At 37.5% G+C, this 15,916-nt stretch overlaps 1 pseudogene; it reads right to left on the bottom strand.

Moving 5' to 3' along the window:
* Positions 1–887: 887 nt before the first annotated feature.
* On the bottom strand, positions 888–6,221 carry LOC131480720 (thioredoxin-like; annotated as a pseudogene).
* Between the last annotated feature and the right edge of the window lie 9,695 nt (positions 6,222–15,916).

The following is a 15,916-nucleotide window of genomic DNA, read 5'->3' as shown; positions in this document are numbered from 1 at the left end:
TTTTCCGATTAAAATGTTGTCCAACCCAAGGATTACTTAATAGTGTGTTTATAAGCTTCCCTATGTAGGCAATTATAAGCTTTCTGTTCACTTATTGATAGATTTATTTATTTATTTGAAAGGCAGAGTGTATGAGAAATAGTAACACACACACAGAGCAGAGAGAGAGAGAATGGTATTTTCTGCCCACTGGTTCATTCCCTTAAATGGCTCTAACAGCTAGAAATGAGCTAGGCCAAAGCCAAAAGCCAGGAGCTTCATAGGGTCTTCTACATAAGTGGCAAGGACACAGGTACAAGGACCATTTTGTGCTGTCCTCCTCGGCAATTAGCATGAGGCTGGATTGGAAGTAGAACATTCAGGATTTGAAGTGGTGCTCACGTAGGATGTCAGTTTATCAGGCAGCAAATTATCTTACTGCATCACTACAACAACCCATATCTTCTTACCCTTAAAAAAAAAGAAGGTATATTGACATTTTATTGTTACTTATATTTAGAAGGAAGTTTGGTATATAGTATTCATATTTCGCGGGAGGTATTGTGTCACATCAAGCTGAGCCTTCGTCTGAGATGCTGGCATTCCATATGGATGCCAGTTTGAAACCTGGCTGTTTTATTTCAGATTCATCTCCCTATGAAGGTACCTGAGAGAACAGTAGAAGATGGCCCAACTCCTTGGACTCCAGCAGCCATGTGTATGTCCTTAAAAAATCTCTGGCCTCCTGGTTTTAGGTTGGTCCAGCCATTGCCAGGGAGGCCATTTGGACAGTGAGTCAAAGGATGGAAGATTCTGTGTCTCTCCTCTTCTCTCTGAAACACTATACTTCAAATAAATAAAAATAATTCTATTTTTAAAAAGTTTCTATATTTCCTACTTTTTGCAAATTAAAAAAATACAAATGTTAAACAGTTGAAGGCTGGTTTCAGGAACCACGAGTTGAGTAATTTATTAACGATGGCTTGAAACTTTTCCATATTAGCTCTAGAAAATTCAACCACCTTTCACCCCCCCACACTCCTCCCCATGACCCCCAAAAAAGAAAACTGGCAGGTTGGCATGCATTTGACTTCCCATTCTGCAACAATAATCTGATAGTCATCCACATATAATTCTAAGAATAATGTAATACAATACTTTTCAGAGAGGGAATGGAACAAAGGCTTTATTCTTTTGCATGATCCATGCAATGTGCCCAAGAATTCCTGAAAAGCAGACTTGCTGTTGACCTGCTCACCATTTTGATTGCCAGGGTCTGATGAGCAACCAAAAGAACAGATAGAAATGGAGGGAGCCTGTGGCCTTATTTTTCGTTCCTTACATATTGTCAGAAATGTTTATATAATCTGTATACTTATATAAACTATTTTGGAATTCACTGAAATTATAGAAGCTATTTTGGAAATCACTGAAAAATTCTTTGTGGCTAATGATATGAGTAATTTCTAAGAATATTCTAAATTTTCAGGAAGATAATGTAATATGTGTTGAATATTTCAGTTATTACCTTTAATTATAAGATCTTTACCTAATTGTGTCTAACAAATTGTTTTTGCTTAGTCTGCCAAATAACCACTTCTACATATTTGAAAATATATATTACGCTTAGCTGAGATTCATAATCAGTCTGGTCTTTTAATTCAGTCTTGTTTGGTTATATATTGCATTCTTGAAATGTCATGACATTTTCCCCAGTGAGGCAATATTCCCTTGGGGGACCCAGCAATGTTAACTATTACTGTTCATCACAGGGATAATTTCAAGGCATAAGCCTTAGTTTGACTTTCCTTACTAAATTTAGGAATGCCTAAGTCTAAGAAAGGCTGAACCTCTAGTGTAGTGATCCCATTTCGGTTCCCGTTTCTGCACTATCACATGCAGCTAACTCTATATAGATATCCCAGGCTTCCATTTTGGATAGCCCTTCGCCAAGTTCTACTTTGTTTTTGTTTTATTTTTTAAAGAGCTTTACTTATTTGAAAGGTAGAGTTTCCAAAAAGGTGGAAGGAACTCCTCAAATAACGACAATGGCTAGGCCAAAGTCAAGAGCCTCTATGTGCTGTCTTAACATCAGCAGAGAGCTAGACCAGAAATGGAGCCGCCAGGGCTCAAATTAGCACTCACATGGGAAGCCAGTGTCACAAACAGCGGCTTAATTCATTGCACCATAGCATTAGCCATGAGTTTTACTTTTCAGGACTTGTACTGCAATTATCTGATCTACTGAATGTGAAGAACCTCTCTTGCAGATGGGAACAATACAGGGGATTAGCTATCCACCTACCATTTGGTGTTTTTCTCCCAACTTCATCTAAATTCTATAGCCACCATGATGCAACTCCTCTCTTACAGTTAGTGCTATGAGGATTATGCTTTGCCAGCTCGTTAGTGATCTCTGAAAGAAGAAAGTTCTCAGGGAAATACTAAGAAAGATGCATCTAGAAAGCCAATCAGCTACAACATTTGATGGTCTGACCTTTCTCTACTGTAAACTACTTTTAACCCTGCCTTTGGATGAAGAACAAATTTGTCCCTTTAAAAAGTTCTTGATTTTTTTCATTTAATTTAGGAATCCTAACTATCTCATAGAGTACTGGTTTCTTCCGTACTGAGTTTCAGGAGGGAGTGAGCAGCTTAGTTACTAAGCCATCCCATCAGAAAGACACTTTCAGTTTGCAATTCAAAAATAAAATTCAGTTATGTACCATCTAAATTAGCATGGGGAACTACTTGTTGAAAATAAAAATTATAGTGTTCATATTAAGTATTTGGAGCTGTATCTGATAAATGGTAATGCTAACATAATCACCTATTATTGTTAATATATTTGAATTAAATGTTTTGTGTAATAAATGCATTCAATTGACCTATAAGAAATACAGATTCTTCTTACTGCTTCAAAAATAAAAGAATCTGTCCCAAAATTGAGTACCTGTCATTGTAACTCTGCCCTAACTCCATAAGGTTTGAAACCCAAACAGAATCAGCGTAGGGTACATTAAATGCCTTAAGACATACTTCAATAGGGTGCACATTTCCTAAAAATTTTTCCAGATGGCAGGAAATATAGATAAGTACACTATGTAAGCCCTAGATGAAACAGGGAAGGAGGGAATCAAGCCCAACACATGTTTCTTAAGCGGTAGAATTCAATTACAAAGTTAAAAAATTGAACTTTAGCAACATTAATATGCTTTACAAGTTTCATCTGTCTTTTTAAACTTTGAGTAAAACAGAGCAAGTCATCAGTTGAGCAGAAAACCTAAGTGTGCTAGAGGAAGCTCAACAAGAGAGGCACCTCCGAGAGGAAGGTCCGTCTCAAGGTAAACAGTGAAGATAGGTAACCCAGCTAAATGTCTTTTGTAAGGTCATACACTCCATACACTTGGAGATTTCTGTGACTTTTTACAAGTTCTTGCCTACCTTTTAAAACAGGATCCTAATCAAGTAACTGTCTTAGCTACCAGATTTAACAGATTTAAGGCCAAACAAGTAAGAGTCAACATTTCCAATTAGCACTCAGAAACACAAGACACATTGGTCAACTGCATTATGCTAACAGTGCATTATTTGGGGTAAGGATCATCTCCGATACTCATCTATTCATTTGGGTTGTGTCACTAGCATTGGCGTTAGCCTGTGTCAGTGATGCCAGCAAACAATAATCAAAGTCAGCTGACCCCCCCATCCTTAAAATCAGTCCTTTCCTGTTACTTTTTCATATTTCCCTGAGAACTTTCTCCTTCCAGTTCAATCTTTTCTTGCTGATACCCAACCCTAAGAGGCAGCAGGTTATGGCTCACATACTTGGGTCCTTGCTATAAAGTTCTTGACCTGAATGAAGTTCCAAGTGTTTGTCCCAACTTTACATTTTAATTCAACTCTCTGCTCTTCAGTATTAAGTATCTTTTTAATTTTAGTATGTGATGCTTTATTGGATGCATGTGAAACATATTTGATGATAGGGACATGAAAATTTAAAAAGAGGAAAAGTAGAAGGAAGAAAGTGGGAGGAAAAAAATAATTGAAGCTAAAGGAATCTAAGGAGGGATTCAGCCTACTTAATCATGTCTAATAGACTGGCAGAATAGGTTCAACAGAGTTCTGATTTCATAAGCATCAATGAGCACACTAGAAATTTTCACCAAAAATTAATATTAAATGCTTAAAGAGATAGGTATATTTATTTTGGCTCCGTTTTGCACAATGCACATATCTATATAGCATCATATTATATCACATGAATCTGTATAATTTTTTAAAGATTTATTTGTGTTTATTACAAAGGCAGATATAAAGAGAGGAGGAGAGACAGAGAGGAAATTCTTCCCTCCGATGTTTCACTCCCCAAGTGAGCACAACGGCTGGCGCTGCGCCCATCCGAAGCCGGGAACCAGGAATCTCTTCCAGGTCTCCCACATGGGTGCAGGGTCCCAAAGCTTTGGGCCATCCTGGAGCTGGATGGGAAGCAGGGCTGCCAGGATTAGAACCGGCGCCCATATGGGATCCCGGCGCATTCAAGGCGAGGACTTTAACCGCTAGGCCATGCCGCCGGGCCTGAGTATAATTTTTTTTTAAAGATTTATTTATTTTATTACAAAGTCAGACATACAGAGAGAAGAGACAGAGAGGAAGATGTTCTGTCCGATGATTCACTCCCCAAGTGAGACGCAAAGGCCAGTGCTGCGCTGATCCAAAGCCAGGAACCTGGATCCTCCCCCAGGTCTCCCACACCGGTGCAGGGCCCCAAAGCATTGGGCCATCCTCGACTGCTTTCCCAGGCCACAAGCAGGGAGCTGGATGGGAAGTGGAGCTGCTGGGACCAGAACCGGCGCCCACATGGGATCCCGGGGCTCTCAAGGAGAGGACCTTAGCCGCCAGGCCACGCTGCCAGGCCCCCTCAGTATAATTTTTAAGGTTTAAAAACCAGACATGATTATCTTGATTCAGGAAAAATATGAATGTAAGTGTAGAAGAATAAAGTGTAAGTTCTCCAAGGATTATGCGTGAATTCTATAAAGAGCAGGGAGACTGCATGTAAAAATTAATTTATTAAGTAAGAACACAAAGTATCATTGGGAGGCCAAGCAAACGTATTTTCAGACAGTTCAGGGGTTATAAAACAAACAAATTCATCTTCCACCTTCCTGTAGGAAGGTACCTCTGGTATCACAAAGATTTTACAAGGTAGTTGCCATAATGAGGTCATGGTAAACGCATATAGAGATTGCAGTGTGCCAGCAGAAAAGCCCTAGTGCACCCCAAAAACTAGAGGTACCCAGTAATTCCAGTGAGGCCATTATAATGCATTGGAGCCTTTAAAATGTGCTCTCTAGGAATTAATCACAATGGCCAAGGGAAAAAAATTGAATGCCACAAGTAGTAGCATAATGCCCAAAGTGATTGAACTCATCCATGAGCAACATTGCTACACACCAAGTCTCTAACACTCAATTAAGCATGAACATCAGACATATTAGTGAGTCATATAATATCTATTAGAAATAAACATACTTATATCATTGTCCAACAAATATTTATTTCAGATTCATATTTTTACCAGCTCAGCTTGACGTTAGTTAAACTCAACATTTTATAGGAAATAAACTGTTTTCCCACTTATTTTAGTAATTTAAATCTGCAGTCAAACTACATTTATGGTACTTTTACAAGTGATTTTTACATTTTCCCTTATTTTTCTTTTTTCTCGAATTTATGATTTTTGGTAATATACAGAGAACATATAATATAAATTTCACAGATACAATTCCAACAATAAAACCACACTTTGTGTCCCTCCATCCATCTTTCTGTCTTTCCGTTTTTTGTTTTAATTGTTGTAATAACATGTTCAATTTATTTATAATGATAGGTTCAATGATTCCTCTAAACAAAGAGCTCTGCAACTAAAGGGCAACTACATCTCTGTTTCACAGGGGTAAACACAAGAGCCATAGACAATATTCAAATAACAAAACGCCCAATGTACATATTTTTGCTGCCCTGTACATTGGCTACAATCTTTCAGAAAAGACATAAAATACTTGTCGTTTGTAGCTTGGCTTATTTCACAAAGCAAGATCTTCAGTTGCATCATGTTGTTGAAAAAGATAAAGATTCTTTTTTATGGCTGAGTAGTATTCTATTGTGTCTGTGCAGCACATTTTCTTTATCCAGACTTCTGCTGATAGATATTTGGGTTGATTCTACACCTTCACCATTGTGAAACAAACTACTATATACCTGGGAGAACAGGCGACTTTCATATGATGATTTGTTTCTTTTGAGCATATATTCAACAGCTAATGAGAGTTAATGCCTAGATCATACGGTAGATCAATTATCAAATTTTGGTAGAAAGTTCAGCATCCTATTGTCAACTTACATTTAAGAGTTTCACTGACAGTTCATCTTTTATTCAGAAGTAGAGCTACATACTGAAATGTATCCTCACTTTACAGTACACTTGCCTCATTATACAGTTCCTCTTTATAAATATGTGTACATACGTATTCTATCGTTGTCTATACCTACAATATCATTATACACTTAAATAGAAGAATGATGGACTTGTGACTGTTGTTGTAGGACTGTATTATTGTTATAATACAGGGGAGAATAATGGGGGAGTGGTAGGGGAGTGGAAGGGAAATCACTGAGCCTATGGAACTATTCAACTTCTTTTCAAAATCATCTTAACATTTTTATTAGAGAGTCAGATATAGAGAGAAGAGGAAAGACAGAGAGGATGATTTCCATCTGATGATTCGCCCCCCAAGCAGCCGCAAAGCCAGGAGCCCAGAGCCTCTTCTGGTCTCCCACATGGGGATAGGGTCCCAAGGCCACAGGCTGGAAACTGAATGGAAATCAGAGCTGTTGGGATTAGAACCAGCACCCATATGGGATTTCGGCATGTGCAGGGCAAGGACTTTAGCCGCTAGACTACGGCACTGGGCCCTAACTTTTGAGGACTCTCCATATTGTCTTCCATAATGGCTTTACTCATTTGCAATCCCATCAACACTATCTTAAAGTGCATTTTTCTCTGTCTTGGCCACAGTTGCTATTTTCTAGCTGGAGCAAGGTGTAACATGATCGTAACTTTTATTTGCACTTCTCTTTTAACTAGTCATTCTGAACATCTTTAAGTGTCTATTGGTCATTAGTATATCTTTCTGTTCATGGTCTTTTCCCATTTATTAATTGGATTGTTTGCTTTGTTATGTTTGAGTTTCTTGACCTTCTTACGTATTTGCATATTAATCCTTTATCAGATGTAGTTTGCAAATATTTTTTCCATTCTGTCAATTGCCACTTTACTTTCTTAAATGTCTCCTGTCTGTGTAGACATCTTAACTTCATGTAATGCAACTTGCCTATCTTTAGTCTAACTGCCTGGTTTCCTGGGTCTTATCTGATAAGATTTTGTCTATGCACACATCTTTCAGTGTTTGTCCTTTGTTTTACTCTGGTAAGCTCATGATTTCAGGTCTTAGCTTTAAGTCCTCGATACACTGTGTCCTAATTTTTGTGTTAGATATAAAGTGGCGTCTTGCTTCACACTTCTGCATACAGAGACCCAATTTTCCCAGCACCGTTTATGGAAGGAGCTGTCCATTTTTTTTAGAAGGAATTTTAACTAATTTGCCAAAGATTGTTCGTAATTATTTGGATTAATTTCTAAAGTTTCTAATCTGTTCCACTGGTTAACATGTATATTTTTGTGCCAGTACCAGGCTGTTTTTTCCACAAATGTTTATTCCTTGTTCTTCATTTATTTCATATTAACTTATGCTAACTTCATATGCCTTTATTTCTGTTTCCTTTAGGTTTATTGTATTGATTTAGCCTAAGATCTTAGGTGCATAAGCTCATTTCATAGACTTTTATCTTAAGTACTTACTGCCATACATTTCCTTGATAACATCTTTTAACTCCAACCCAAAAATGTTGGTGAGTGCTCTGTACTGTAATGTATTAAGAGGCACATTCTCAGATCTCCATAACCAACGTAGGCTATGAGACACAGCTGACAACCTATCTCCAGTTGCTGCACTCTCTAAGCAACTATGGCATTCACGAAGGCCCCACTTCCCCAAGAAACTCTTGGTAGTGAGTGAGTACAGCAAGGGGACCAAAAGAGGGCCATTGTGACTAGATGTCAGGCTCCCTTAGCACAGCCTTGACCAGGGAACTGTCACCAGCTTCACCCAGCCATACTCAGAAATAATTTTAGATTAAAAATCTGTAGACTGAAACTTTCTGGATTTACAAGTGTGGGAAAGAATTATTTCATTTTCCTGTGAGTGTATCAATGGATTTAAAAGAATGTTCATTTAAAATTTAAAGTAAGTCACAGCGTATTTTTGGAATACATCACTATAATTCTGGAAGCAGCAATCTATTTGTACTACTGTACCTATAAACACAATTATCAGTATTTGATAAATGGATTTTGGAATAAACTATGGCTTATCTCATGATTCTAAGGTTACAAAGCATCTACAAAATATGAGTTCCTATGGGAGAAAAAAAAGAGATTTGAAAAAATCAGAAATTACTTTGTAGGGACACCTCCAAGTGTTTGTTCACCCTTCAACCTCGTGGTGTATAATGTCAATTCAAGGGCTCTATAGATTGTATTATCCAATTCTAATAAAAAAAAAACCTCATACAAGGGAAAACAGCCTTAGAAGTTTCAATGTCTGCTATAGAGTTTTTATGTCCCTCTATAGGGAGAAATCAAAGCTGAAAGCAACACTGACCATGCAAACACAGAAAATAATCAAAATTGGCAGAGCTGACAATTCTTTCTTTGCATAAGGGATTTATGTGAACGTTATATGAGGTAAAAATAATGACACTTCAATCAGCCTTAACATGAAGTCAGCCAAGAACATCGAAATTATTAAGCAGATAATTTACTATGAAAAGTAATAGTATCGCTGGGCAGGGGCAGGTGTGCTAGCTCAGCAGGTTAATCCTAAACCCAGTGGTGCAACATCCCATATGAGTGCCAGTTTGTGTTCCAGCTGTACCACTTCCAATGCAGCTCTCTGCTAACGGCCTGGGGAAATAGTGGAGAAAGTCCCAAGTCTATAGGACCCTGCACTCACGTGGGAGATCTGGAAGAAGCTCCTGGCTTTAGATCAGCTCAGCTCTGGTTGTTGTAGCCATTTGGGGAACGAACCAGTGATTGGAATACGTTCCCTCCATATCTCTCCTCTCTGCAAATCTGCCTTTTAGATAAAAATGAATAAATCTTTGAAACAGTAATAATATAAAGTTTGCCTAATTGGTTATTGTCACTTTAAGTAATAAGCTAAAGAAGGATAAAAGCACCATAATAAGCAAAATGCTTCTCAATTATGTTTATTTTATCTTTGTCTAAGTCCCTTTAATTTCTATTGCATTTATTTTATAGTGTACATAATACATTTATAGTCTATAAATAAATTGATATACTTTATTTAGAGTTGAGTGCTCACAATATTTTCCCTAGTGAGGCTATGTAATTTAAAAAAAATAGGAGCACAAATTTATTAGCAACTAAACCACCTAAAGTGTTGAGCCAATTCTGATTTATCATTGTTCCTGCAATTGAGTCTAACTTGAATTTTTGTATAAGGCAGAAAATTACTATTTGGCAACTTAATACTTTGTTTTTATACATTTTCAAAGCTAGTCTTTTCCCACTGGGTCTGTTTTTTAATTCATAGTGGGGATTTTGAGAACTGTTCCTTTGTGGGTCATTTAATCTATTCTCAGAAGGTTGGTAAATTGTGGCTAATTTGTCCCTAATGGATAGGTGTCAAATGCTAATTTGAATATGATTAATAAGGATGAACTTACCACTTCCCTTGACAATTTGTACTATTGCTTAATTGATCTCACATTTACAAACTTTTCTCTTATTTTGCTTACATTTACCTGCCGAAGTTGAAACTCATTGCTTCCTTTTCTACTGTCATTGACTAATAAGAATTAGTTCCTGTCCTGCCAGCGATATCCTTCAGCCACAACAAACTGTCATGTGTCCCCTCTGCTTTCTTTTCTCCACATTCAGAAACGTGAAGCCCCTCTAACTTTTCATGATACATCCAAACTTTCCAGAATTTTTCCTGCCTTGTGACTGTCTTCTGAATTTCTATTACTTTGTCCATAGAGAAAAAATTGCATCCAATATTTGGTAATTACCTGAAAATGAGAGGAAAATGTATAGTGCTATGCATAACTTACTTAATTTGTTAGAAAGTAGGCATAACATTATGTTGGGAAATAGCCTTGCTAAAAGTTAATAATTCAGTTACATAAAAGGCCATGTGAAATTATCCTTTTTTCTGCCTTTATCAAAGAAAGGCATTTCAAGTGTTTGATATGTTATAGACTTGTATAGGTTCAACCCTTGGCATAGAAATATATGTGCAGGGGCCCGGCGGCGTGGCCTAGCGGCTAAAGTCCTCGCCTTGAAAGCCCCGGGATCCCATATGGGCACAGGTTCTAATCCCGGCAGCTCCACTTCCCATCCAGCTCCCTGCTTGTGGCCTGGGAAAGCAGTCGAAGACGGCCCAATGCATTGGGACACTGCACCTGCGTGGGAGACCCGGGAGAGGTTCCTGGTCCCGGCATCGGATTGGCGCGTACCGGCCCGTTGCGGCTCACTTGGGGAGTGAATCATCAGACGGAAGATCTTCCTCTCTGTCTCTCCTCCTCTCTGTATATCCGGCTTACCAATAATAATAAAATCTTTAAAAAAAAAAAGAAATATATGTGCAATGAATATCTTTCTGGAGAATAACATTTATAGTTGTCATGGTGGAGCTTCTTCCCCAAAAAGGAAAAAAAGAAATAGTAACCAGATTCTAGTCCTGGGATAAAATTATGGTAGAAAAGTGACTTATCTGTTTACTTATTTGATGTTCAATTTTCCTTTGTGAAAAAGAAGATAATTCATAAAGCTGTGTATTTTAAGTAATGTCTAAATGTGAGGTATGAGGATTTTCAAGAAATATGAGGTCAGTATTGACCTATGAACAGAGATATATTTATAAACATTATTTTCTTTCATTATTTTGTATCTCCCTTCGAGGATTCCATGCATTCTCATATTGAGGATATTAGAGGGGTAAGCAGAGGTGAGGACTGAATCAGAGATTCTCTGTTATGTCAATTACAATGTTGGCAGTTGTATGGCAAGCCCTTCTTGACCACCCTCGCATTGGTAGCAAACATCTTTCACATTTGTAAGATATCCTTTAAACAGGACTGAAATTCACCAGAAAAGCTAATCCTAAGAAAGTAGCCAAAGGAAAACAGAACTACTTCCAACCATGCTCTTACACTCTCCCTTCTCTAAAATGTAGTCCCAAGGCTCCTCATCCATCTGCAAACATCCCCATGCATCACCCTTCAGCAGTAGAAATCCCATCACCAATATCCAAGAAGAAAGTGATCCCAGTAAGAAAGCATACATTCGCAGTTCCTATACCCACCACGTCAGCTTACAAGCAGAGGGAAGTTATTATATCAGAGGGCAAAAGTATCCCCAAATGCTCATGAAAGCCAATGTATAAAATTTCTTCTTTCTTCATTCACTCCCAGAATGGTCCTGAGATACAGTTATGGCTATTTGCAGTGGACAACACTAAGTCAGATGAACGCCACAACTCATTTGCCTTTGCTTTCTTCCCTGAGTTAACCATTTGTTCTTCACTCCTGTGCTCCAGATTTTTCCCTATAAAATAACCATGCATTAGCTATTTAGCTCCACTCTCTGGGGATATCTGACTGGGATACATGTTAGAAAACACCAAGTGCTTTGCAATTACCCCCATATAACAAATACTCAATGTAAACCTCTCAAGTTAGAGATGTCACCTCTTACTCTGACCAGCAAATTTCCATTTGTTCACGTAGGACTTCACACCAAGTGCGCAATGGGTCAAATCAAATGTACTGAGGAATGAGTCTAATCACTTTGGGCATATGTCATATGAACATACAGCAATAAGGAGCTGTCTTGGAGCTGGTTCCATGTTACAGTGGTTTAAGACTCCAACTGTGGTGCTAAAGTGCCATGTGGGCACTGGTTGACCCCCAGTTGCTCTGCTTCCAATCCAGCTTCTGATTAATGTATGTAGGAAGGTAATGGTGTAATAATCCTTAGGCCCCTGCTCCTGAGTGGGAGACCCAGAAGACGCTCCAAGCTTCAGGATCGCCCAGCTCCAGTCATCATGACCATTTGGGGTAGAGAATCTCTCTGTATCTCCTCTATCCACAAGTCTTTCAATAAAAAAGTAAATAAATATTGAAAATTAAAATGAGCCATCTTGAAACAGAGAGAGCAGCCTTTACTGGATGCTGAAACTTCCAGCTGCTTGAGCTTGGAGTCCCCAGCCTCCAGAGCTATGAAAACTAAATCTCTACTCTCCATAAATTGTTCAGTATTAGGTATTATGCTATAGTGGCATAGGATTAAAAAAAAAAAAAAACAGAGAACACAACAAAATAAAAGTTCCTGAGAGAACAGGAACTTAAAGAATCAAACCAACTGTATTTGCAAGAACTCCATAAAAAATGACTGTTATTCTGATTATATAGCTTCAGTACAAAAAGAAAAATAACAATGAAACAGGTAATTCCTTACAATTATTAAAACATTGAGTGCAGAAAGGAGAAACTTCTTTGACTCATCAGTTGTTTGTTTATTTAGAACTGATATATATAGGAGTCTCTAATAGGTGAGAAAGACAGTTGCTGTGTAAATATGATAACCAATGCTTTTAAGGAGTAAGCAGTGTTGTTTCCCAGGAAACCAGATTGCATGGGTGGATGTCACAATTTGCAACAGCAGAGAGGTGAGGTTGAGGGCAAGAAGTACTAAAGAAACAAAATTGATGAGGTCTACTTAGATCTTAAAAGTACAGAAGATATGAAAAGGTAGCTGAGGGGAGGTTACAGGAAAAAAACAAAGTCTACTCAAGTTGGTTTTTTTCCTTCTGCATTAGCCATATTTGGCTGATAACAAAGAGAAGAGCTTGCAAAGTAAATAAAAATTGGTACTGCAAGAAAAAATGCTTACAGAAAATGTCCAGAGATAGTGTGTGTAAAAGAGTGGGGTCTTTGGAAACAGTCATTATGGAAATCATATTCCATATTAGTTACCTTGTAGATTGTAAGAAGCTACCTTAATAAAAAGTGAGAAAAACTTGTTACTAAAGTACAGAAATGCTAGCTTGGGCAGCACACATGTTGAAGTACACAAGACATGCTGTTTTCTTGACTGAAGTGAAACCTAGGAAGGTATTTCACACTTCCTGAAGTGGACAAAATAAAGCAGCAAAGAGCAAAGAACGGCCATGAGAGGGAAAGCAGTTGGTTCCTAGGAAGGTAAAGCTTCCAGACAGTTCACCATTAGACTAACTGATGATTAGACTGGTGGAACTCGAGGCACTGGGACAGGGCTACTGACTGATAAGCAAAGGTGCTGTTTTGCCAACAGGCAATGATTTTTTTCCTTACTGCAACTCTCGTATGGTAACTTCCACTGTACTCCCAGCTGGCTATGAAAAGTCTCCTGGTCCCTTGCTCTCCATTTCTTTGTTCCTGGTATCATGAGGGACAAAATTTTTGTTTTGTTTTGTTTTCTTTTTATTCATGCTCATTCTGTTCATTAATATTGAATTTCTAAAATGGTGAACATTAATAAGCTTAAACTACTCATACATCTTTTAAAGCATTTATGGCTATAATTTTTATATGTACATATGCTCATACTACATGAAGTTGCAAAAAGGTAGGTTTCTTAATATTTTGTAGGACTAAGTTGTATTAACTATTATTAGTGTCTGTACCCAATCATAATGAGAAATGTGTATCATTAGGATCAAACAGAAGAAAGATAGCTCTGAGCCCTTTAGTCTAATTGGTTCTAAGACTCATCATAAAGTTTTCATAATATTATACTATTAAATGTGGCAATAACTCATTACTGCTCCAAAATGGTATAACAGAATGTATTGAACAATAGCTTGAAATGGTATTCCGCCATCTAGATGTAACACAATGTATCAATTAAACTGTTGATACACAACTGAGTTCAATTCTGTTTGGGGCTACTATGAATAAAGCTATTATTAACATTAGTGAAAAAGTATTGTGTTTGCTTATGTCTTCATTTCTCTTGGGTGTATTCCCACAAGTCACCAATGCAGTGTAACAATCTGGTTACTCACAATGTGTGAGTCCCAAATGTATCACATCCTCAATAACATTGAGATTGCCAAATTTAGTTAATTTCAGATATTCTACTGGAAATATTGTGCTAACTCATTATATTTGTTGTGTACCCTTGACAGTAATAGTGAATATCTTTTCATGAGCTTTATGAACTTTTGTATGTCTTCTGTTTTAAAATAGCTGCTTAAATTTCTGCTTATCATAATTGAATTATTTATCTTATTAAATTTTTAAGACCCCTTCATTTATTGTGACTATAAATGTTTGCAGCTTTAAAGAGAACTTCAAAAAGTTAATATAAAAATGGAATTAATGGCCTGGAGTGATAGTTTAGTGGTTAAATCTTCACCTTGCAACTGCTGCTATCTTGTATGGGTACCAGTTCCTGTCTCAGTTGCTCAACATCTCATCCGGCTCCCAGATTGTGGCCTGGAAAAGCAGTAGAGGATGGCCCAAAGCCTTGGAACCCTGCACTCATGTGGGAAACATAGAAAATGTTCCAGGCTCCTAGTTATGAATCAGCACAGCTCCAGCAGTTGTGGCCACTTGGGGAGTGAATCAGCGGACAGATCTTCCTCTCTGTATCGCCTTTCTTTCTTTATATCTAACTGTCCAATAAAAATAAATAAATCTTGAAAAATGGGAATAAGAGATAACTTTATTTTGATGCAAAATATTGAAATTCAGGCATAGCTTTTTTTTATAGTATACATTGTCTATCAACTTTTTAAAGATTCCTTAAATTTGTTACAATTTAGCTTGCTTTTCAGAAATGCCTAATTGTGTGGTGTAATATTTTATTTCTCTTTATTATTTTCTTCTTTCTGTTGCATTACTAGTATCTTTATTACCAAAAAATTTTTAAAGAATTTCTCCTGTGATTTATCTGATTTTAGCTTTTAAGTCTGTCAAATTAATTTTACCCCCAAATGAATACTCAACCCTTCCAGCATCATTTCTCCAAAAGATTATCCTTGTTCAGGAAAATCATATTGATGCTTTTGTTGAAAGTACATTACACAGATGTGTGAATCAACCTCTGAACTCTCTTTCATTGATCTGGAAGTCTGCCTTTCAGCAAATACTATGCTGGTTTGTTGCAGCTTTTTTAAATCTTGAAGATAAGTATTAAAACCTTAGAAATTCAGTCTTATTTCAAAATTATCTTGATGGCCTTGTGTCTTTTTTATCTTCATATTAACTTACAGAATAATTTGCCAATGTATCAATAAATACATATATTTAAAAACCTGCTAGGAACAGGTGTGGAGTTGGAGGTAGCCATCATGAGGGGATGCATATCCCACATCTGAGTGCGTGGTTCAGATTCCATGCCTCTGCTTCCAATCTAGCCTCCCACTAATGTACACTCTGAGAGGCACCAAATTATAGCTTGGTTACTTGCTTCCTACTATGTAGAAGACCCAGACAGAGTACCTGGACCCAGGGCTTTGGCCTGGTCTAGTCTTTCACTTACGCATGAACCAATGGATGAAGACATGTTTCTCTCTCTCTCTCTCTCTTTCCTCTCTCTCTCTCTTCCCATTCCCCTCCCCATATTTCTCTCCCAGTTTCCTTCTCACTCTCTTCTTTTGATATTTTAAAAGAGTAAAAATAAAATTAGTATTCTAACTATAACACTGTCATTTATTTAGGACTATTAACTTCTCCTATCAAT

This window comes from Ochotona princeps, chromosome 7, assembly GCF_030435755.1.
Source record: "Ochotona princeps isolate mOchPri1 chromosome 7, mOchPri1.hap1, whole genome shotgun sequence".
Taxonomy (NCBI): domain Eukaryota; kingdom Metazoa; phylum Chordata; class Mammalia; order Lagomorpha; family Ochotonidae; genus Ochotona; species Ochotona princeps.
Note: the sequence above shows the minus strand (reverse complement) of the source record. Positions and strands in the feature narration are given on the sequence as shown.